The sequence below is a fragment of the Erinaceus europaeus genome, chromosome 15 (genome assembly GCF_950295315.1).
Source record: "Erinaceus europaeus chromosome 15, mEriEur2.1, whole genome shotgun sequence".
Lineage (NCBI taxonomy): Eukaryota > Metazoa > Chordata > Mammalia > Eulipotyphla > Erinaceidae > Erinaceus > Erinaceus europaeus.
Window position 1 is genome coordinate 4,912,202 of NC_080176.1, and position 9,535 is coordinate 4,921,736.

General features: G+C 52.4%; 6 non-coding genes across 6 annotated transcripts; 1 reads left to right on the forward strand and 5 right to left on the reverse strand.

Annotated features, from left to right (window-relative positions):
- Nucleotides 1–1,279: 1,279 nt before the first annotated feature.
- Nucleotides 1,280–1,351, reverse strand: TRNAP-AGG (transfer RNA proline (anticodon AGG)). Its single transcript has one exon. It is a non-coding gene; the product is annotated as a tRNA-Pro (tRNA).
- A 2,087-nt stretch (nucleotides 1,352–3,438) lies between these two features.
- TRNAP-UGG (transfer RNA proline (anticodon UGG)) lies at nucleotides 3,439–3,510 on the reverse strand. Its single transcript has one exon. It is a non-coding gene; the product is annotated as a tRNA-Pro (tRNA).
- Nucleotides 3,511–4,525: 1,015 nt separating this feature from the next.
- Nucleotides 4,526–4,598, reverse strand: TRNAK-CUU (transfer RNA lysine (anticodon CUU)). The gene has a single exon. It is a non-coding gene; the product is annotated as a tRNA-Lys (tRNA).
- A 2,122-nt stretch (nucleotides 4,599–6,720) lies between these two features.
- Nucleotides 6,721–6,792, reverse strand: TRNAP-UGG (transfer RNA proline (anticodon UGG)). The gene has a single exon. It is a non-coding gene; the product is annotated as a tRNA-Pro (tRNA).
- Nucleotides 6,793–7,444: 652 nt separating this feature from the next.
- TRNAK-CUU (transfer RNA lysine (anticodon CUU)) lies at nucleotides 7,445–7,517 on the forward strand. The gene has a single exon. It is a non-coding gene; the product is annotated as a tRNA-Lys (tRNA).
- A 1,779-nt stretch (nucleotides 7,518–9,296) lies between these two features.
- Nucleotides 9,297–9,369, reverse strand: TRNAR-CCU (transfer RNA arginine (anticodon CCU)). Its single transcript has one exon. It is a non-coding gene; the product is annotated as a tRNA-Arg (tRNA).
- Nucleotides 9,370–9,535: the final 166 nt, after the last annotated feature.

The following is a 9,535-nucleotide window of genomic DNA, read 5'->3' on the forward strand; positions in this document are numbered from 1 at the left end:
TTTATTTATTGGATAGAGACAGAAAGAAATTGAGAGGGGGCAGGGGTAGATAGCATAATGGTTATGCAAAGAGACTCTCATGCCTGGGGCTCCAAAGTCTTGGGTTCAATCCCCTGCACCACTATAAACCAGAGCTGAGCAGTGCTTTGGTTAAAAAAAAGAAAGAAATTGTGAGGGTGAGGAAGAGATAAAGAAACACCAGCACCACTGCTTGTGAAGTGTCCCCCATGTAGGTGGAGACGAGGGGCTTGAACCTAGGTATGTGTGCACTGTAATGTGTGCACTTATCCAGGTGCACCACCACCTGCTCCCCTTTTTTCCCCTATTTTATCAGAGTACTGCTGGGTTGTACTTTCTTTTTTTTTAATTTCTTTATTGGGGAATTAATGTTTTACATTCAACAGTAAATAAAATAGTTTGCAAATACATAACATTTCCCAGTTTTCCATATAACAATACAACCCCCACTAGGTCCTCTGTAATCCTTCTTGGATCTGTATTTTCCCACCCACCCACCCGAGTCTTTTACTTTGGTGCTAGGTTGTACTTTCTGACAGTGCTAGAGATTGAAATTGAGAGCTTGGAGCAAGTTACATTTTTAAAAATATTTATTTTAATTTAATTTTTTAAAATAATTTATTTATTCATGAGAAAGACAGGCAGAGAGAGAAAGCACCAGACATCACTCTGGCACATGTGCTACCAGGGATTGAACTCAGGATCTCATGCTTGAGAGTCCAATGCTTTATCCACTGTGCCACCTCCTGGACCACTTTATTTATTTATTTATTTATTTATTTATTTATTTATACTAGAGCTCTGCTTAGCTCTGGCAGTGTGCGGGACTGAACCTAAGATTTTGGAGCCTCGGGCAAACAAATTTTTTTCCATAACCATTATGCTACCTACCCCACCCATATTTATTAAATATTTGTTTACTGAGGGAGAAACTAAGATAATCAGTCCTTCACATATGATGACAGTGATAGAAGTCAGGACCTCTTGCTGGAGAGTTCATTTATACATTCATTTTTGGATAGAGAAATTGAGAGAGAATGGTGAGAGAAAGAGGGAGAAACCTGCAGCACAGTTTCCCCACAGCAGGAACCCTCACACACATCACCTGTCACTATACCAAGAGTTGAACAACTCACACATTGTCCCACCTCCCAGCTACTAACAACCAACAATTCTCTGTGGCCACATACTAGGGGAGAAGCTGTGTGAGTCATTCTCTACCCAGTGATGGGCACAACCCGCAATCTCCACAAAAACAGAAGGGCTCGTCCGGGATTTGAACCCGGGACCTCTCGCACCCTAAGCGAGAATCATACCCCTAGACCAACGAGCCACACGACCCACTCCTCTTTAGTGTCCTTTGTGAGTCTCACACGCATCATCTCTCACTCATCTGGAACCTTTTCTGTCTACCATCCCTGACGGTCTCTTCTCTGTTCCTGGATGTCAGCAAGGCTCCATCCAAGGACATGGAAGTCCTGTTCAGCATTGTCTCTCACACATAGATTCCATGTTGTGTCCCAGATCCAGGTTTGTGAGGGTCCCATGGCACCCCTCTCTCTGAGCATGGTGGGGAGCAAACTGTGAGTTCTGGAAGGCTCCTTTGTCAACAGGGGTTGGGGGTGGGGGTGACCACTGGGTGACCACTGAGTGAAGAGGGCAGTTGGATTGGTCCCCTGCCACGTCCCAGGACTGCAGCCCCTCCTAGGCACAAGCTAGAGACCACACAGAGGAGAGCCTCCACATCTGCTTCCCTTGGTCTCACAGTCCAAGACTCACCCCCAAACAGGCTGCTGGGAGGGGGCCCCAAGAGGGTTCCTGGCTGGGGCAAGGTTCACACGACCATTAAACCATAGTGGGGTCCTCATAATTCTAACCACTACCCATCTGACAGGATCCTTGAAATAGGACTAAACCCTGGGCTACATCCCTCTGCCCAGAGAACCCCACATGCTGGAAAGTTCAAAGCCCCATACAATCAAAAGCCAGAGCCAAAAATGGTCTGGTAAAATAAAATGATAATAATTGTTAGGAAGCCACTAACCAAGCCTGACCGCAAACCAAGACAGACATGGACAGAGTAAAGATGTTCAAAAGGATTTATTCACACAAGTACACACACAGAGTCTCACTCACACAGGGGAACTCAGCCTCTCCATGAAGACTGAGGTTTCACTAGCTGGGATACTTCCCTAGGCTAGGAATGTTCAAAGATTTACTCATATAAGGACATAGAATAGCCTTTTTTAGAAACTTACACATGTAAAGACACAGAAACTGACATACACACACACACACACACACACACACACACACACACACATCTTGGGAGAGCTGAGGGTCCCCCACCCCAAGCTGGCATGCCAAAAGTGGCCCCAATGCTTGGGTGAGAGAGACAGAGATGTTGGGAAGGGTCCTGGGAGGGGGTGGTATTACATCTTGAGTAGAGCAAAGGGCACCAATCACACATGACATCTTTACCTAAACACTGTGCTCTAATCTCTGTCTGTGGAGTCAGTCTTTTGCCTCAGCAGGGCAGGTATGCATAAGCGAAATGAGCGGGTAAAGTGAGTGGGTGTTTCAAAAATCCAAACTGTCACATTAACACTTATTTTGCAACATCATTCTTGTAAATTCAGATGAGTCATCTGGGGCTGCCCAGATGACTCCAGTGTTCCTGGGGGAGAGGTCAGCTTGCTACTCAACTTTTACTGTCTTTTCCTTGTAAAGCAAGTCTCTAAGAGGGAGGAACTCTCAAAATGGGGAGCTCTTGCTCTCAAATAAATAAAAAGGAAAGAAAGAAAGGGGGGAAAGAAGGGCTGGGCAGAGGCCCACTAGATTAAGAGCACATATTGCCATGTTCAAGGACCTGGGTTAGAGAGCCTACCTCCCCACTTGTAGGCGAGTGCTTCAAGAGTGGTGAAGCAGGTCTGCAGATGTCTTTCTCCCTCTCTGTCTCCCCTCTCCTCTCAATTTCTCTCTGTCCTATCAAGTATAATAAGAATAAATAAATCAATAAATAACCACCGGGAGCTGTGGATTAGTAGTGCTGGTACCGAGGCAATAACTCTGCTGGCAAAAAAATCAATTAACTAACTAACTAACTAACTAATTAATTAATTAAAGGAGGCTGTACACACCTGGTTGAGTACATGTGTAATAATGTGCAAGGACCCAGGCTCAAGCTCTTTGTCCTCACCTACAGGAGGAAAGCTTCTCGAGTGAAGCAGGTGGTTTCCTCTTCCTCTTGAGGTCTATCTCTAGCCAATAAATAACGATAATAAAAAATAAAAATAAAAAAGAAAGCATCATTAAATAAATAAAAAAAGCTCTAGCTGGTTCCCCACCTTGTCTGCACCCCTTGTCCAAGTTGTGCAGGTTTAGTGCCAGATTTCTCATATTGAGGCAGAGCAAAATACAGGGCTCGTCCGGGATTTGAACCCGGGACCTCTCGCACCCAAAGCGAGAATCATACCCCTAGACCAACGAGCCAGTGCTGTGTATTTCTTTTGTGCTTTCATCTGACATGATGGAAACTAGGGAAAGGCTGAGTGGGGTTAAAAAAAAAAAAAAAAAGATCTACGGATAGGCCCCTCTTCTAGCGTTTGCCCTTCTTCCGTAGCCAGTCAACAGGTCAGGTTGAAAGCTGTCAGGAGCCGCTTGTTGCTGGCTTTGAAAGTGACTGGGATCCATGTGGATTCAGTCGGCTAGGAAGGATCGTCAGTTTCCCCAATGAATGGGGACTCACGGGATGCACCACGAGAAGGTGCATCCCGGCCCCTCTCCTGAAAGGAAAATAAAGAAAAGAGACCCTGAACATCTGGACCTGAGCACCCCCGCATGCAGGAACTGCACTTGGGGCCCAGACAGCGCCAAAATTTGTGGAACTGGGGGCAGATGGGGCATCCCGGCAGCACCCCAACAGAGGGTGGGTTGCACCCGCTCCCTGCTCGTCCTGTCCCTCTCTCTACACCGTTGAGCAAAGGAAGGTACCCCCAGTCCAGCCCTGGCCCTGCCGCCTCCTCCCCCACCCCGACGATGCCAAGGGTTGACAGTGAAGGGTTCCTGATCTACGCAAGGGAGTCTAGTTCTTATATTTTAACTTTAAAAATATTCTGTTTAACTACAACAATAAAACAACAAAAGGGTGGGGGTTGTATTGTTAAATGGGAAACTGGGGAATGTTATGCATGTACAAACTATTGTATTTACTGTTGAATGTAAAACATTAATTCCCCAATAAAGAAATAAATTTAAAAAAAAAACAAAAGGGAATAAACAAATAAGATAAATATTTAAAAACATTCTATTTATATATTTATTTTAATGAGAATTACAGAGGAAAGAGAAATGGAGATGAGAAAATGCTCAGATTTGGCTGGAGGGCTGAAACTGGGACCTCAAGAATCTCAAAGGAATCGCTTGCAGAGTCATGATTCTGCCTCCACAACCCTTAAGTTCTTAAGTGAAAAAGCGGGTACTTTAACTCCGCAGTGATTAAAAACCGCGCCCAACGTGGGGCTCGAACCCACGACCCTGAGATTAAGAGTCTCATGCTCTACCGACTGAGCTAGCCGGGCAGCACACGTACATATGCCGGCAGGAGCTAACTCGTCCCGGATACAAACCCGCGCGGACAGCGCCGCCGGCAGACCCCGCAGCACCAGGGGAAGGGACTCCGGGCCCAAATCCTTTCCCGCGGCTTTTTCCTGACTCGCTTCAAAGCCTTTCGAGTCCATTCCTCCCACAAAAGCTTTTGCTTTCGGGCCCCATCCCTGTCTCGCGATAAATTTTCTTCCACCCCCTGCAACTGGCTGACCGCTCAGCGGACCCCTGCGGGCCCGACCTCAAGGTCTGGGGTGCAGGGCAGCAGAGACACCCAGATGTGCTTTCCCAATAGTTCACCCCAACTCAGAAAGCCAGGTCAGGAGGGGGTGCAGCGGGGGGCCCCCCCAGTCCAGCCCTGGCCCTGCCGCCTCCTCCCCAACCCCGACGATGCCAGGGGGTGACAGCCGTCTATCTAGCTCCGTCTGTGGAGTTTAGGACTTCCAATCTTAGGGTTGTGGGTCCGAGTCTCGCGTTGTGCTTCCTTTTAGTGGGAATCTCTCTCTCTCTCTCTTTTTTTAAGTGGGCAGAAGATATGAGTAGACAGTTCTCTCTTTTTAATTTATTTGATAGAGACAGCCAAAAATGGAGAAGGAAGAGGATGAGAGAGGGTAAGACACAGAAAGAGACCTGCGGCCCTGCTTCACCACTTGCAAAGCTTTCGCCCTGCAAGTGGGGGATGGGGGCTCGAACCCTAGTCTTCCCTCATTGAAACATGTGCTCTCAACCAGGTGCACCGCCACGCGACCCCTGGTGGGAATATTTCCAGCAGCCGCAGGGGTCCACACCGCTCCCATCCTAGCCTAGCCGCTTCTTTCAGGTCGTGGCTCCTCTTGGAGGAAGTCATCTCCAGCAGAATCCCGAGTGACAAAGACCACCCACCCGCGCCGTGTTCCCTGCATGTGCAGGGCAGCTCGCCCCTGTCGCTAAAAGGCCCCGTTTTGCATCCTGACAGCTCATCTGGAAGGTTCCTGTTGTGAGGGCACCTCCGGGGTGCACCTAGGCCCCCTGCACTGGGGGAGGTTGGGTGCTGTGCTGTCTAACCCGCCCCCCGCCCACACCCCAAAAAAAGCCATTGGTGATCCGTGAAGCGCTGCGTTGTGGGCAGGTGGGATGCTCAGGTCAGTCCCCTATGACCCTGCCAGCTACTCCCCCGAAAAGGAGGTGCCCACCAGGACTTGAACTCGGAACCCTCTGCACCTTAAGTGAGAAGCAGGACACCCCCAATGGAAGCTGTTGCCCACCCCCACCCCAGCAAGGCTGCCCAGGCCCTCTCCTTCCCATCAGCCCTTGCTGGTCTGGAACTCCCCGCACCCGCACCTTCCCCGACCCCCCCTCCCCCGCAACTGCCTCTCCGGTGTCGGAAAGGCGCCATCTACATCCCCATGGACAGAGGGGTCAGGCCTGGGGCCCTTGGTGAACAGTCCAGGGAGACGCCCTGTTTCCAGTCCCAGGTCTGGGTTTGGGGATGGGTCTCCCTCTGCACCCCTCACCCCATGGGTGCTGGGCTGCGGCCCTAGCTCCCCTTTGTCAGCGGGTGAAGACCGACGTCCCGGGACACACTGCTCGTGGGCCACGCTGGAGGGGACCCCCTGCAGGACCTCGGCTCGGCGCCTCCGGCCCAGCGGGTCGCCTCTGGGACCCCAAGCTGCAGGGAGGGGGCCGGGGGCGGCCCCGGGGGTACAGCTCACCTCCCTCGCCCTCGGTCGTTCCCACCGGCAGCGGGGTGTGTCTCGCCTCCCAGGACACGCCACTGGAGGTCCTTGCCCACCCGCGCCCCGCCTTCACGCAGAGGGACGGCACGCACCCCAAAAGTGGACACAGACGCTGCCTGGCAGCCGGGGGGGGAACCCCGGCGGGCCTGAACCTGGGTCCCCGGGGAGAAAAGCGGGTTCCCACACGCTGGCCCGGGGTGCGTCTCCTGGGGCGCCGAACACCGAGCTCCGGCCTGGAGGCCCCGCCAAGCCCCCACCGCGGGGTCGCAGTTGTTGGGGCACCCGGCCGGGCGCGGGGCGGAGGGGCGGCGGAGGCGGCAGCGGCTCTGATTCTCAGTCTTTCTCTAATACATAAATATATTTTTAAAAAAAAAATGACATTGGGCTCGTCCGGGATTTGAACCCGGGACCTCTCGCACCCAAAGCGAGAATCATACCCCTAGACCAACGAGCCGGCTCGCTGCCGGCGGTTGACGTCGCTCCTTGGAGCCTGCGCGTCCGGGTCCCCGCCCGAGGCTCCGGGCGGCTGTCGGTTTTGTTGGCGGGAGACGCGGGGACGCTGGGGCGGCCTGTGGGTCCAGATTTCCGGGGTCCCTACGACACCCACCCCCGACCCCCCAAGAAAATCCTGAGCGTTTGCAAAATGAGGGTCGGCCCTGGGCGGGAGCCGCGCTCACCCAACGGCCTTGCCGGATCTGGCCGCGCCCGGAGCCCGGAGCCCGGAGCCCGGAGCCGACCCCGCGGAGCCCGGAGCCCGGAGCCCGGAGTCTGGAGCCCGGAGTCGACCCCGCGGAGCCCGGAGACTGGAGCCCGGAGCCCGGAGCCTGGAGCCCGGAGCCGACCCCGCGGAGCCCGGAGACTGGAGCCCGGAGCCTGGAGCCTGGATCCCGGATCCCGGAGCCAACCCCGCGGAGCCCGGAGCCTGGAGCACGGAGCCGACCCCGCGGAGCCCGGAGCGCGGAGCCCGGAGCCCGGAGCCCGGAGCCGACCCCGCGGAGCCTCGGCCCCAAGTCCGGCCGCCCGCGCTCCGGCCGGAGGACGCGCCAGGCCCCGCCTGCTCCGCGCCGCACTCTCCACTAGGCTCTGGGCAGAACATAGGGCCGGTAGCCCGGCTAGCTCAGTCGGTAGAGCATGAGACTCTTAATCTCAGGGTCGTGGGTTCGAGCCCCACGTTGGGCGCTGTTTTTGCCCTTGCCAGCTCCGCATTCTGGACTAAATACCCTTCCGAGGATCAAACCCAGAACAATTTGATAACCATACAATACTGGTCCTCTCCCTCTCATTCATTATTTTTCCCTCCTTTCAATTTTGTTTGAGAGGACAAAGAAACTGAGAGGGGAGGGGGAGATAGGGACTGGAAGTTCACACTGGTAGAGCTCGAACCCGGTACTTAGCTCTGCCTGTGGAGGGAGAGAGGCAGTGGGTGTCAGCTAACCCTGAGTGGGAACCTGGGGCACCCGCACCTCGAACACGGGCCGGCCATGCCCGCGGATTTGCACCCTGCGGGAGGGCTCCGTCTGGGTCATTGCTGGGCGCCCTCTGGTGTCTGACGGCCGCCGGGCGTGGGGGCACTGAGGCCTCCCAGCAGGAGCCTTTTCTGCCGGCGAGATAGGTGGCCAGACTTGTGTTAGGTTGATAAAGATGAAAACAGAGAAAAACATCATCAGAGATCATTTTGAAGCGCACTATACGGAAGAGCAAAGTGTGATTTTTGCCCTCAAGTCCCCCGGGCTTGTCAACTCATGCAGGAGAGGGGGTTTGCCCCCCTTGATGGGAACTTGCGCCCCCCAACCCCTTGACTGAGCTCACAGAGCAAAACCCATAGCCCGGACCTCTGGGTATCTGAACGCACTGATGGGTCTCCATGACAACCAGCGCAGACTCCTGCTTTAGGTGGGAGGAGGGCAGGTCACAGTACAGTCTCTTTCGGTATGGTCACGGCCCAAGACTTTTAATAATGGTTATTTATTTTAAGAAAAAAGAGAGACCCACCTGGGGGAGGTTAATTTACTTTGAGAGGAAGTGATGTGAGCACTGCTCGGACATTATTTTCTTGAAACCTGTTCTCATATTGTTTATTCATCTATTTTATTTTACTTTAACCTCCCACTCATACAATTTAATCCGTACATATTGTGCTTTTGTAAAGACAGGAATTAAAAAAAAATGCATGTGGCCACAGTAGGATTGGCACACATAGAAAACTATTTTTAAATATATATATATATATATATATATTTAAAATATATATATATGGTAGAAGGAGGGGGTAGATAGCGCATATATATATATATGTATTAGGAGGAGGGGGGTGGTATATAGCATAATGGTTATGTAAACAGATTCTCATTCCTGAGGTTCCAGAGTCATAGGTTCAACCCCCACAGCACCCTAAGCCAGAGTTGAGCAGTGTTCTGGTAAAAATAAACAAATGGATAAATAATAAAAGAGAGAGAGAGCCAGACGTCACTCTGGTATATGTGCTGCCAGGGATTGAACTCAAGACCTCATGCCTGAAGAAGCCAGGCGATGGCACACCTGGTTAAGCACACTATAGTGCGCAAGGATTCAGGCTCAAGCCCGTCGTCCTCACCTGAAGGAGGAAAACTCTGCAAATGGTGAAGCGCGGCTGCAAGTGTCTCTCTGTTTCTCTTGTCTCCCTCAATCTCCTCCTCCCCTCTCAATTTCTCTGTCTCTCTCCAAAAATAAAATATTTTTAAAAGACCTCATGCTTTAGAAAACGGTTTAAGACTCTTCTTAGAAGCTGAAATCATGCAGCTTTTATGAGAAAGAAAGAGAAGTAGAACGGGGAAGGGGCACTTTAGTTTGAGTCTGCAAACTCCCAGAGGCCTTAGGTAGTTGCTATCCTGAGGAGAAGGGGACTAAACACAACGGATTCCTAGTCATTAAGTTTCATTCCACTTCAGCTCTGAGGAGTCTAAAAGTCAAACCCCTCCGTACCCCGGGTGGGACTCGAACCCACAATCCCTGGCTTAGGAGGCCAATGCCTTATCCATTAGGCCACAGGGGCCACCAGAGCGACATCCGCCCTGTTTTTACACCAGACTCTCGGCCACCTCCCCGCGGCTGGGCTCCCAGGCCGCCCGCCCGGCCTTCCTCCTCCCGGCCTGGGAGTGTGGTCCTCGCCGGGGTGCGGGGGTGCAGGGTCCACCCCCACGTTAGGGGACAAACTAGCA